This window comes from Rhinoderma darwinii, chromosome 1 (genome assembly GCF_050947455.1).
Source record: "Rhinoderma darwinii isolate aRhiDar2 chromosome 1, aRhiDar2.hap1, whole genome shotgun sequence".
Taxonomy (NCBI): domain Eukaryota; kingdom Metazoa; phylum Chordata; class Amphibia; order Anura; family Rhinodermatidae; genus Rhinoderma; species Rhinoderma darwinii.
This window is the reverse complement of record NC_134687.1, coordinates 649,818,008-649,830,469: the sequence shown is the minus strand read 5'-3', so window position 1 is coordinate 649,830,469 and position 12,462 is coordinate 649,818,008. Positions and strand designations below refer to the sequence as shown.

Here is a 12,462-nt window from a genome sequence, read left to right as displayed (position 1 = left end):
CGACCTAAAGATCTTCACTCGCCTCCTGACTAATAGACTTAATGTTTGGCTTTCCTCTTTGACCCATAAGAACCAAGTGGGCTTTATCCCCCTTAGACAGGGAGGAGATAACACTAGAAGGACACTCGACCTCATGGATGCTCTAAACAAACAGTCGGAGCCAGCGGTCGTACTCAGCCTTGATGCCGAGAAGGCGCTTGATCCTCTGGGGTGGCCATTCATGTTTGAGAGCCTATGGCATCTCCGGTCCTTTTCTGATGGTTCTGCGTGGTCTCTACTCTGCGGTTATTAAACGTTTACATTCCACTGCCCCTCTGTTCCCTATATGGAATGGCACGCGCCAAGGTTGCCCACTATCTCCACTCCTATTTGTGCTCTGTATTGAGCACCTAGCGGGCCAGATATGCCTATCCCTGGACATTAGGGGAGTTTCGATACATGACAGAGAGTTTAAGGTCTCACTATTTGCAGATGACATTCTTCGGACTATTACGAATCCTCACACCTCCCTACCCAACTTCACCAACATCCTCCACACATATGGGAGACTATTGGGCTATAAAACAAATGTGACCAAGACAGATGCACTCCCTATTAACATCCCCCCTCATACCCTCCAACTATTTAAACAGAACTACAAATATAATTGAAGAGGAGTTTCCATTACTTACTTAGGGGTCCAACTCACCTCCTCATACACCTCAGCTTATAGGACCAACTTTCCTCCTCATTTCGCTGATTTATGTAGACAAATGGTCAGGTGGTATTCTCTCCCTATGTCCTTTTTTGGATGCATCGTGATGGTTAAAATGACCTTGCTTCCCGAATTGTTGTATTTTTTCGAGACGCTGCCAGTGGCGGTGCCCATGATGGAATTGAGGGCAATGCAATCATCCATATTACTGGGCGGCTCATCTACGTTGCATCCCATTTTGAGCGCCCCTAGAGCATATACTAAGTGGACCGAAATTGAGAAACTTTGGATGGCTCCGATTCATCCCAACACTCTGCTATGGGATGATCCCCTTGACTTGCTCTCATCTACACTTCAGGGTTCCATGAGATTTCAGAGAGAGGTCTGGGAGGTGTGCAAGAAACGCTTTAATTTGTCATCAGTACGCCCCTCCTTAACCTCCATATTATACACCCCTACTATACCTGGGGGTAATACCTCACAGATGGTCCCTCTTTGGGCTTGGGTATGGTGCTACAACAGGATATTCCCTTGGATCCCCTGTATTATTTGCTAAACATCCCTCAGTCTGTAGGGAAACATCTAGCCCGCCTATTTCAACACTTCCTCACATCAGCCAAAACCCTTATTGCCTGGAAGTGGAAACAAACCACACCACCCAACAACACTGACTTGTTGACTAGAATTAGAGAAATTCGCACTATGGAATATTTGACTGCATCGTTATCCAACTCCCTGGACCGATTTAAACTAATTTTGGACCCATGGGACTTGTATTGGCTCCCTTTGTCCTCAGGATAGACCCTTGACCAACTGCATATATGGTTCTACTCTAAACCCCTTCCTACTGTTCTTCCCCCTCCCCTGTCTTGTCTTGTTGGTCCCATGCAAGGGGCACACTGATTACAATTTATTATGCATTTTTCTATGCATAGCGCATGTTTCCTTTTGTATTATTGATACACCTTGATTTTATGTTCTGATGCTTCTGTACAATTTGTACAATCTGATCGTATGGGTTATTGTTCTGATTTGTTTTTTTTCAAAAAAAGAACTCAATGAAAACACTGTTGAAACAAAAATGGCAGATCTCTGTTAACCCCTTCCCTCCGCAGCCATTTTTCGGATTTTCACTTTTGTTTTTTCCTCCCCACATTCCATAAGGCATAACTGTTTTATTTTCCCATCAATATTGCCGTATAAGGGCTTGTTTTTTGCGGGACGATTTGTAGATTTTCACAGCACCATTTTTTGTACCATATAATGTAGTGGGAAACGGGAAAAAAATATATGTGGGGTGGAATAGGAAAATAACAGTGATTCCTCAACCTTTTGGGTGGTTTTGTTTTTTGGCGTTCACCGTACGGTAAAAATGGCATGTTAACTTTATTCTGCGGGTCAATACGATTACAGCGATACCAAATTTATATAGTTTTACTACTTTTACAGGGAAAAAATTATTGTTAAAAATAAAATTTGAGTTTTGTCACCACATTCTGAGAGCCATAATGTTTTTATTTTTCTGTCGATTTAGCCGTGTGAGGGCTTATTTTTTGTGGAGCAAGCTGCAGTTTATATTGGTACCATTTTGGGGTACGTGAGACTTTTTGATCACTTTTTATTAAATTTTTTGTGGGAGAAGAAGGGACCAAAAAACAGCAAATCTGATGTTTTCAATTTTTTACGGCGTTCACCGTGCGGACTAAATAATGATATATTGTAATAGTTCAGACTTTTACGGAGGCGTCGATACCAGTTATGTTAGCTTTTTATTTATTTTTTACATTGTGCTTGAGGGAAAATGGGTAAAGGGGCTTTATTTGAGCTTTTAATTTTTTAATTTTTTTTTATTTGTCAAAAAAACTTTGTTCTACTGTTTTTTACTTTTTTTACTTGTCCCCCTAGGGGACTTTAATTAGCGATCGCTTGCACGATATACTGCAATACTAATGTATTGCAGTGTATCACAATTCTGACAGTCTCCTATGAAGCCCTGCCGGAAGGCAGAGCTTCATAGGAGTACAAAGATGGCGGACCAGGGGGACTTCGTCAGGCCCCCAGGCAGCCGTGCCAACCAACCGCTCTCCTCGAAATCGCCGCGGGGCGGCCGTTGGGACATTGGTCATTACTATCGCTGCATTGGTGACATGACATAACTGACCATATTGGTGGCTGATCTTCAGCTTTTCTGCTGTTGGCTTCTTGACGTCACTTGGAAGGTCTGGATGCTGTTATACAGGACACTGGATTCTTCCTATTACTTCCTATTATGTATTGTCCCTTCCCTATGTGTGACTTGTTCTATAATGTAGAAAAGTTTACCTCTCCGCTCAACAGGTAGATGATCTCCAAGGTGAAGTCTTTTGTTTGTTTATTTTTTGAGGTGTTAATTTAACAGACGTATATACAGTATATACAGACGTGATTCCTGATCTCTGATCACACATTCCTTGCTTTGCTGCAGTGCTGCACTAGGTTATGTTCACACGCAGAAGTTTCCATATATCTGAATGTGGTTCTTTCTGCAGTAGGTACATGAATTTTTAGTAACCACATTCACATGAGTTGGACAATCACAGAAATTTCTGCCACCATTTCTCCATTTGGGGATAATACGAGGTCTGGAAGATCTCCGTTTTGAAGAAAGGCCATCAAAACTAAATGCATTTCTCCTAGGGAAGAGAAGGCTGAGGGGGAGGGGATATATTTATATAAATATGGAAATGTCCCTATAAAACAATGTAATAAATTATTCTATTCATGTACCCAGCGGAGAACACGGGGTCACTGCTTACGATTAAAGGAAGTGCAATTTCATCACAAAGTCCTAAAACCGCACACAATGTCCGAACGGTAAAGTTATGGAACCTGCTCCCACAGGATTTGGTAATGGTAAAGTGCGGAGAGATATAAGAAAGGGTTAAAGATCTTCCTTGTAAGACAAAATACACAGGGTGACTGGTAGTAACGAGGAATGTGGATCTAGGGATCTGTCCGAATGTAAGTAAAACAGGTTGAACAATGTGTGTGTGGAGATATAATTCTATATATTTTTTATAAACTCTGTTACATTTTATTTTCAACATTTTATTGGAATGGAGTTTCAGGGGAATTGAACTCAAGAACAAGCGGAATCCAGCAGCAAGACCTGGTCAGGGTGGTCATGGACTGTTAAACTTTACTGTTACTGTGCAGGGAGAAGCTGCTGCTTATTACAAGCCGTTCTCCCTGCAGTAACACTACTGTTCGAGCTGTACTCAGTACTTTTCCTCCTGCATGAGCACAGCTCCGGACAATCAGTGAGAGGGTTAAAGAGCGACTTCCATTGTATTATATTGTTGGTGTTCTTGTGATTGCGAGTTGTGTAATATTACATACATATTAATTATGTGACCGCCCACAGGTTTGTCCGGGGATATCAGCTGATAGTTGGATCGTTCAGCAGCTGGACTCATCGTGCACGGCTACTCTCTGGACCAGCTTCCTATTTTAGAAGATTTGTCCAGTTAGAACAATCCATTTAGTCTGGATGTGTCAGGTCTCTTATGTTCCCCTATCAGAGGGCAGCATAGGATCGGGGGGGGGGGGGGGGGCAGACGCTGAGATCTGGGATATAACGATTTCTATGACATAATTTAGTATTTTCATGTAAAGAACGGTATAAATGCTGCCAGGACTCCTAGAGAGAGCCCGTGAGTCCTGCTTCCCCCGCCGACACAGAATGATTCTCCTTTGTCATCCTGCTCATAAAATCTGAGAGTTTGTCAGACGTTCCTGGTGGGAACAATGCCTGAGCTCCAAACAGACGTTCGTTACTTTACCTCCTGTCTGTGCAGAACATGTAAGGAGCGATGCTGGAAGGGGTTAATATCAGCCCCCTGTCATTTGCGGTATGAGCTTCTAACCTTGTGTAAGGAGACCAGACGCCCTTAAGATTCTGTTCTGATTTAACTGTATTCTGTTAGGAAATGTCTGTGTCTTTAAGATCGCCATGACTACTGATGTAGCTTCTGGGTCGTTTCTTTTTACTTCCTGATCCTATACCACTTCTCTGTCTTCTTCCTGTCATGTGTAGGATGGGGTATTTATACCTGGCCTCCTCCCTCTTTATTTGCTTGTGAATTTTCTCCTTTCTTAGCTGTTGTGATCAAGCTCTCACTTACCCTGTGCCCTAGACTTCTGGACTTCTTGGAAACTGACCTCGGCTTGTCTCTCGTTAACCAAAACCGGTAAACAAGGGGTTATGTGCTCCAGGCTGGTTCTGACCTCTGCTGTACCTGATATTCACTCGCACTGTTTTGGACTTTCTGTTTACCCTCTGGCTGTCTGGTTACCTGTTCAGGTGTAGCCTTCATTGCACCCTTCATCGAACACTGAACTCTGTTAGAACAACCTGGGTTCTGTGCATCAAAAACCATCCCGCCTTGCGGTGAGCTCTGGCGAATGCCTCAGGGTAGCCTTAGATTCTGTCGATCAGAGTTGTGACAGATTTGGGGTTGCGGTTTTATTGGCACGCTTACTCCTGACGGTCTCTAGCAGACTTTTGGGAATTGCACAACCAGTGATTCTATAACATATTCAGGACGTGCAGCTGATTTTATACCATAATTAATAATATAGAAATATATTGATATCGAAACAGTAGAGGCTCACACCTTCTAAGAAACCTTGATCAGTCAATAATAACTAAGGGAACCTGTCAGTAGGTTTGGAGCCACTAAACCACCAGCATACCATTATGCAGCCGGGGTCGAGTGTTTAATACCTGCCTACCTTATAAAAAGAGGTTAGGGAATAGTTAGTAAAGTAAATTACAACTTACCGAAAGGAGCTCGGGAGGGACATCAGGCGCATATGTAGCAGATGACAGTTCGCTGCGCATGTACAGTAAAACGAGGTGTAGTGTCCTCGGCTTCATATGAGCATGCACCCGATGCTGCTGAACTTCTTCTGATAAGTTGTAATTTACTTTACTAACCATTCTCTAAATGTCGTGTTTTTTTAGGTAGGCAGGTTTAGAACGCTAAACTCTGACTTAATGACAGCATACTGGTGGTTTAGTGGCTTTAAAGAGGCTCTGTCATCAGATTATAAGTGCCCTATCTCCTACATAATCTGATTGGCGCTGTAATGTAGATAACAGCAGTGGTTTTTATTTTGAAAAACTATATTTTTTGAGCAAGTTATGAGCTAGTTTAGATTTATGCTAATGAGTTTCAAAATGGACAACTGGGCGTGTTTTTACTTTTTACCAACTGGGTGTTGTACAGAGTAGTGTATGACGCTGACCAATCAGTGTCCTGCACTTCTCATTATTCCAGCCCAGCATGATCCACAGCAGTGTGTTTGTGCAGTGAAAGAAGCTGGGCTGGAACAATGAGAAGTGTAGGACACTGATTAGTCACTGATTGGTCAGCGTCATACACTCCTCTGTACAACACCCAGTTGGTAAAAAGTAAAAACACGCCCAGTTGTCCATTTTGAAACTCATTAGCATAAATCTAAACTATCTTATAACTTGCTCAAAAATGATTGTTTTTCAAAATAAAAACCACTGCTGTTATCTACATTACAGCGCCAATCAGATTATGTTGGAGATAGGGCACTTATAATCTGGTGACAGAGCCTCTTTAAACCTACTAACCAGTTCCTTTTAAAGGCTATGTACACCTTTTTGAACTGAAATTTTTTTTTTGTTCATTTTCTTCCTCAGTGCAAAATTAAGCAGCTTTCTAAATAGTCTTCATTACAATTTCCTGTCATTTGGCTGCTGTGGACTTTGCAAAACCCCTGTAGACAGTTGGTCTCCTGCAAATTCTAACTCAAACCCGTCAGTGCACTGCTCCTAATGGCTGACTCAACTGCTCTTCCCCCTCCCTTCTCTCAGTGTTAGAGATAGCAGCGGAGGGTTGCACAGACAAGATCACACAAGCTGTCAGTATCATAGAGAAGATAGGAAGGAGAGCTCACAGGCTATGAAGATGCTTTCTCTAAACTCCGACCTGCTATGTACAACACCCCCCCCCCCCCCACACACACACGGCTATCTCTAACACTAAAAAAAGAAAGGAGGAGGGAGAGCGGTTGAGTTAGCCACAAGCAGCAGTGGAGTGACGGATTTGAGTTAAAATTTGCAGGAGACTAGCTGTCTACAGGAGTTACACAGACTCTACAGCAGCCAAGTGGTAGGCCCTTTTTAATGACATTTTAATTTAGTAAATTGCTTAATTTTACATTTAGGAAGCAAAGGAACAATAAAAAGAATTCAGTTCAAAGGTGTACATAGCCTGTAAGTAGTACAACATTAAATGAAATCCGCTCGTGATTAAAAGCCAGTAAATCATATGATCCTATATTACTTTTTTTTTATTTTCAGTGTCTGAAGCTAAATATATCAAGAAGTTGTGGCCCCTTATCCTCAGTGAGTTAGAGACAATATTATCCAACAAAAGCTCAGCCCAAAATGAAATGTGTTTAGAAAGCAAAATATTCTAATCCAAAAATCCAATAATAATTCTGAAGCTAATTTAATTATTCAAAATTCAGGCAAAATGGACCAAGTGGTCATTCCATAGTGAAGTTCTCCTACATTTCCCTCCTCTTATGATTCTATCACTCTTAATAAAAAAAAAGTTTAAACAAGGAGAAAATCTCATCTACTAACATCATTGTGTTATCTGCAGTATACATTGCCACCGTATTATTCATAGTTGATACACATCTGTTACTGGCCCATAGGATTATTTTAATATCTTTGTATATAAGAAATCTTATGGCCATACCTTGAACCATTACCTGAGGTATCTCACTGAACCATCTGTTTGGCCTTCGTCGGGCTGATATACGTCAGTATACAGCAAAAAAAACTATAGAATAGCGTAGTACACTACACTATTCCAACCTAAACATATCTTTTTTTTATTTTTACAATGGGGGCCTATAGGTGGCAGATGGCACTATATGGCATCCGTCACAGGACTCAGTTAAACGGATAAGGTGAGAAGCTCCAGTGATGTAACTGAACAGTTATCACTGCAGCTTCCCTGGGTGAACTCAATCCTTGCAATACTGTGTATCTCCACCTCGGAGGATTGGAAGAGGGATATGCTTGACCTGATCTTGCTCCTTGAATAACCTTCTCTGGAACAGAGATAATAGAGCCTGCAGTGTGCACGGTGGATGTGACCCTCTTTTTCTCGTCACACCAGCAGAGCAGTATATATCGTGCCTCCGGCTCATGCTTAGTCAAGTCCACCTAGCTGTGCTCATGCCGCAGACAAGAACACTCCGCACTTCCAGCCTGCATCTTATAGCTGGGCACAATACATACTCCCTGAATAAGGTGGCTGCAAGAGGGGAACAAACTACAATACATACATCATGACAGGCATTGTTTCTATGAACTATACATAGTATATGGGAAACAAGGAGGCGTATAGAAGAGGTGAAGGCGAGGTGGGGTGATCACTGTTTACCTCTGTTATACTGACTGCATCTTCCGCATGGGAGTAGTAAAGATCACCCTTGTTCCCCTATACCGTGTATTGTGCAGTGAAGTTCTGTCTGTGAGGGGAAAGGTGCTGTATAGGCAACGTGTCTCATTGTAGGTTTATACAGTGAGATACGTTGCAGCCTTCCGTGGAAGGTATACGTTGGGAGTCCTACTGACGTGTTACTCCAGCAGAAGGCTCAAAACTTGGTTTGCACAGAGCCTAAGATATACACCCATCAGCCATAACAATAAAACCACCTTCCTAATATCGTGTATGTCCCCTTCATGCCAACAAAACAGCTCTGATTCATCGAGGCATGGAACTCCACAAGACCTCTGAAGGTTCCTGTTGAATCTGGCCCAAGACGTTGGCAGCAGATCCTTTATGTCCTGTAAGTTGTGAGGTCGGGCCTCCATGGATCGGACTTGTTTTTCCAGCGTGTCCTACAGATAATCGATCAGATTAAGATCTGGGGAATTTGGAGTTGAAGTGAACACTTTGAGCCCTGAACACTTTGAACTCATTGAACTCTTTGTCATGTTCTTCAAACCATTCCTGAATAATGTTTGCAGTACGGCAGGGCACATTATCCTGCTAAAAGAGGCCACTGATATTTGACAATACTGCTGCCATGAAGGGGTTTACTTGATATATGACCATGTTTAGGTAGGTGGCATGTTTCAAAATTACATCTAATAACATAAATGCCAGGACCCAGGTTTTACCAGCAGAACATTGCCGAAAGCATCTCACTTCCTCAGCCGCCAGCCACTCTGCAATTTGTTCTACAGTAGTTCTTCCCATCTTTACCCCAGGAAAGCGACACACACGCACCCGGCCATTCGTTTGATGTAAAAGTTAAAGAGGCTCTGTCACCACATTATTAGTGCCCTATCTCCTACATAATGTGATCCGCGCTGTAATGTAGATTACAGCAGTGTTTTTTATATAAAAAAAAACCATCATTTTTGACGGAGTTATGACCTATTCTAGCTTTATTCTAATGACTTTCTTAATAGACAACTGGGTGTGTTTTACTTTTTGACCAAGTGGGCATTGTGGAGAGAAGTGTATGACGCTGACCAATCAGCGTCATACACTTCTCTCCATTCATTTACACAGCACACCGTGATCTTACTAGTGGGCAGTCACATACACACTAAAGTTACTGAAGTGTCTTGAGAGTTAATAGACATCACTGCCAACACTTCGCTAACGTTTGTGTGGAATTTACAGCACAGCAAGCGTAAACTCGCGAGATCAAGCTTTAAATCACGCTTGCTGTCATTAACTCCCACACTAACGTTAGCGAAGTGTCGGCAGCGATAAATAGACATCCCGTCCTGGTTGGACGCGATGTCTATTAACTCTCAAGACACTTCAGTAACTTTAGTAACTTTAGTGTGTGAGTATGTGACTGCACACTAGTAAGATCACTATGTGATTGTAAATGAATGAAGAGAAGTGTATGATGCTGATTGGTCAGCGTCATACACTTCTCTCCACAACGCCCACTTGGTCAAAAAGTAAAACACGCCCAGTTGTCTATTAAGAAAGTCATTAGCATAAAGCTAAAATAGGTCTTAACTCCGTCAAAAATGATCGTTTTTCTAAATAAAAAAATACTGCTGTAATCTACATTACAGCGCCGATCACATCGTGTACAATATAGGCCACTTATAATGTGGTGACAGAGCCAGATCATGCAACTTTCTTCCATTGCTTTATGGTCCATTTCTGATGCCCATTGTAGAAGCTTTTGCCAGAGGACAGGTATCAGCACTAGGGCTAGTCCGCAGTGATGCAGGTCTAAATGCAGTGAGCTGAAATGCTCTATGTGTTCCAGTTTGTCGAGGGCTAGATAGAACCAGGTGGGTGCATACGTAGGGGCCCAACCCAGTAAGGTATGAAGAATGCACAATGCACACCAACGGGAGTAATTTTCAAGGTAGATATTTTTTATTTTGCCAGTAACCTTTCGGTCATATCCTTGACCTTCCTCAGGCACTGTAGTATGCTGGTTCCTGCAAAATGGCGCTTGTGTACACACGGCTGGCTACAATGAGAGGTGCTCTGTGTTTTCCGACACCTTTCAATCATAGCCAGCATTATGTTTTTGAATAGTTCTGCAGTAGTTCTCCTGTGGGATCGAACCAGACGGCCAGCCTTTGTTCCCCACGCACATCAATGACCATTTCACCAGTTGTCCTTCCTTGGACCACTTTTGATACGTACTAACCACTGCATACTAGGAACACCCCAGAAGACCTTCCATTTTGGAGATGATGATTCTGACCCAGTTCGTCTAGCCATCACAATTTAGCCCTTGTCAAAGTCGCTCAGATTCTTTTGCCTGCCCATGTTTCCAACACATCAACTTTTAAAACTGTTCATTTGCTACCAAATATCTCCTCCCTTGTCAGGCGCCATTGTCAATGTTCTTCACGTCACCTGTCAGTGGTTTTAATGTTATGGCTGATTATTGTATATATTGAGGAGGACAGTGTGGCTCAATTTCATTTAAAAATAAATAAAAATGTTGACGTATTTGTCCTAATAGGTCCATGAATCTTGCTACAGTGGAGGTTGGGGGTGTTCCCTCTCTTTATAGAGCTTCTGTTTCCTGTCCTAATGGTGCGGTCATGGGCTCACTGAAAACCAATTAACTAAATGTAATCATATATTTTTATTTTCTCATTCTTCATAACCGCACCATGTAAAAGCAAACTTGGTGTTATAAAACCGTAGAACTTCCTCCAACACCTCAGTGATTTCCCATCCCTTGTGCAGAGAGAACTTCGAGTAGTTGTTTTCCTTAATACAGGTACTTTGTGTGACTAATAAAAAATGAGGGTCTTCACTGTGGGTTCCCTCTCTTGAAATGTAGAATTCCCTAATAAGCAGAGGTGCCATTGTTCCATGCACTTTTTTTGGTTGGCAGGGAGCTCTTAATAAATGACCTCTGCGCGCAACCACTTTAAACTGTATCCGCAAAACTGAGGACGCGACCTTTAGACTTTGATTAAATAAACATGGAATTGCAGGTGTAGAGGGAAGTGTGTGATATATAGACAGATATACAGTAGTTATGTATTCAGTCACTGTGTGTTTCCTACAAATTGATCCAGTAGATCCAGTAGGATGGAGATGTCCCAGTCCTCTGTATTCCCAGGACTGTCCGGAGGAAAATCACAATCTCCCAAAGAATCATCAGGTAGATTGCGCTAAGCTCTCATCAAAATACGACTATAAAGCTGGGGGGCAGGCGGGGCATGTGCGCCGGGCACAAATAGAAAAGAAGGTAGGGGGGTCCCGGGCTTGGCAGCATGGGCATAGTTGCCAACATTCCTGAATTTTCCGGGAGAGTCACAAATTTACAGAGACGTGTCCCGGCAACTGCCATGTTCCTCAGGACGCAGATACAATTGAATATTATGGCAGAGCAGGAAACTATCCCTGCTCTGCCATTCACTCCTCCTGGAGCGAAATCCCTGGCCAGAGAGTTGCCGATGCTTTGGCCGGGTATTCCGCTCCTAAACGAAGCCCCTGACACCCCTGTCCATATATGGACAGTGACATTAGGGACTCCGCCTGGAGTAAAAACCCCGGCCAGAGCGTTGCAGACGTTCTGGCCAGGGATTCCGCTCTTGGAGAAGCCCCTGACGTCACTATCCATATATGGACAGTGACGTCAGGGGCTCCTCAAGGCAGAGCGGGGATTCCACTCCTAGAGAGAGCCACAATGGCGCTATCTACAGGGAGGGGGGTATAGCACTATCTACAAGGGGGGTGTGTGTGGCACTATCTACAGGGAAGGTGTTTGACACTATCCCATGGGGGGGAGTGTGGCAGTATCTACAAGGGGTTTGTGGCACTATCTACTGGGGTGGGTGTTTGCCATTTTCTCCTAGGGGGAGTGTGGCATTATCTACAAAGGAGCTGTGTGGCAGTATCTTCAAGGGAGGCTGTGCAGCAGTATCTACAAGGGCGTGTGGCACTATCTACAGGGGGGTGTTTGGCACTATCTACAAGGGGGGTGTAGTACTATCTACTAGGGGTGTCTGTGGCAGTATCTACAATGGGGACAACCGAGAAGCAATGAAGCACGGGGGATAACACACCCCAATGAATGATATTCAAAATATAATAGTCACGTATTGTAAAAGAATATATAGATCTTTATTAATAAATAACAATACATGGTATCACATAAAATACAATAAACATACAAACAAACATATGGAGAGCAGCAGCACGGTAGACTGATAAGTATAC

General features: G+C 42.9%; 1 protein-coding gene and 1 pseudogene across 2 annotated transcripts in view; both read left to right on the top strand.

Annotated features, from left to right (window-relative positions):
• Positions 1-12,462, top strand: part of LOC142698297 (uncharacterized) — a 617,727-nt pseudogene that overhangs the window by 17,256 nt on the left and 588,009 nt on the right.
• Positions 1-12,462, top strand: part of LOC142675554 (oocyte zinc finger protein XlCOF29-like) — a 445,104-nt gene that overhangs the window by 21,887 nt on the left and 410,755 nt on the right. The gene's annotated exons all lie outside the window — the stretch shown is intronic.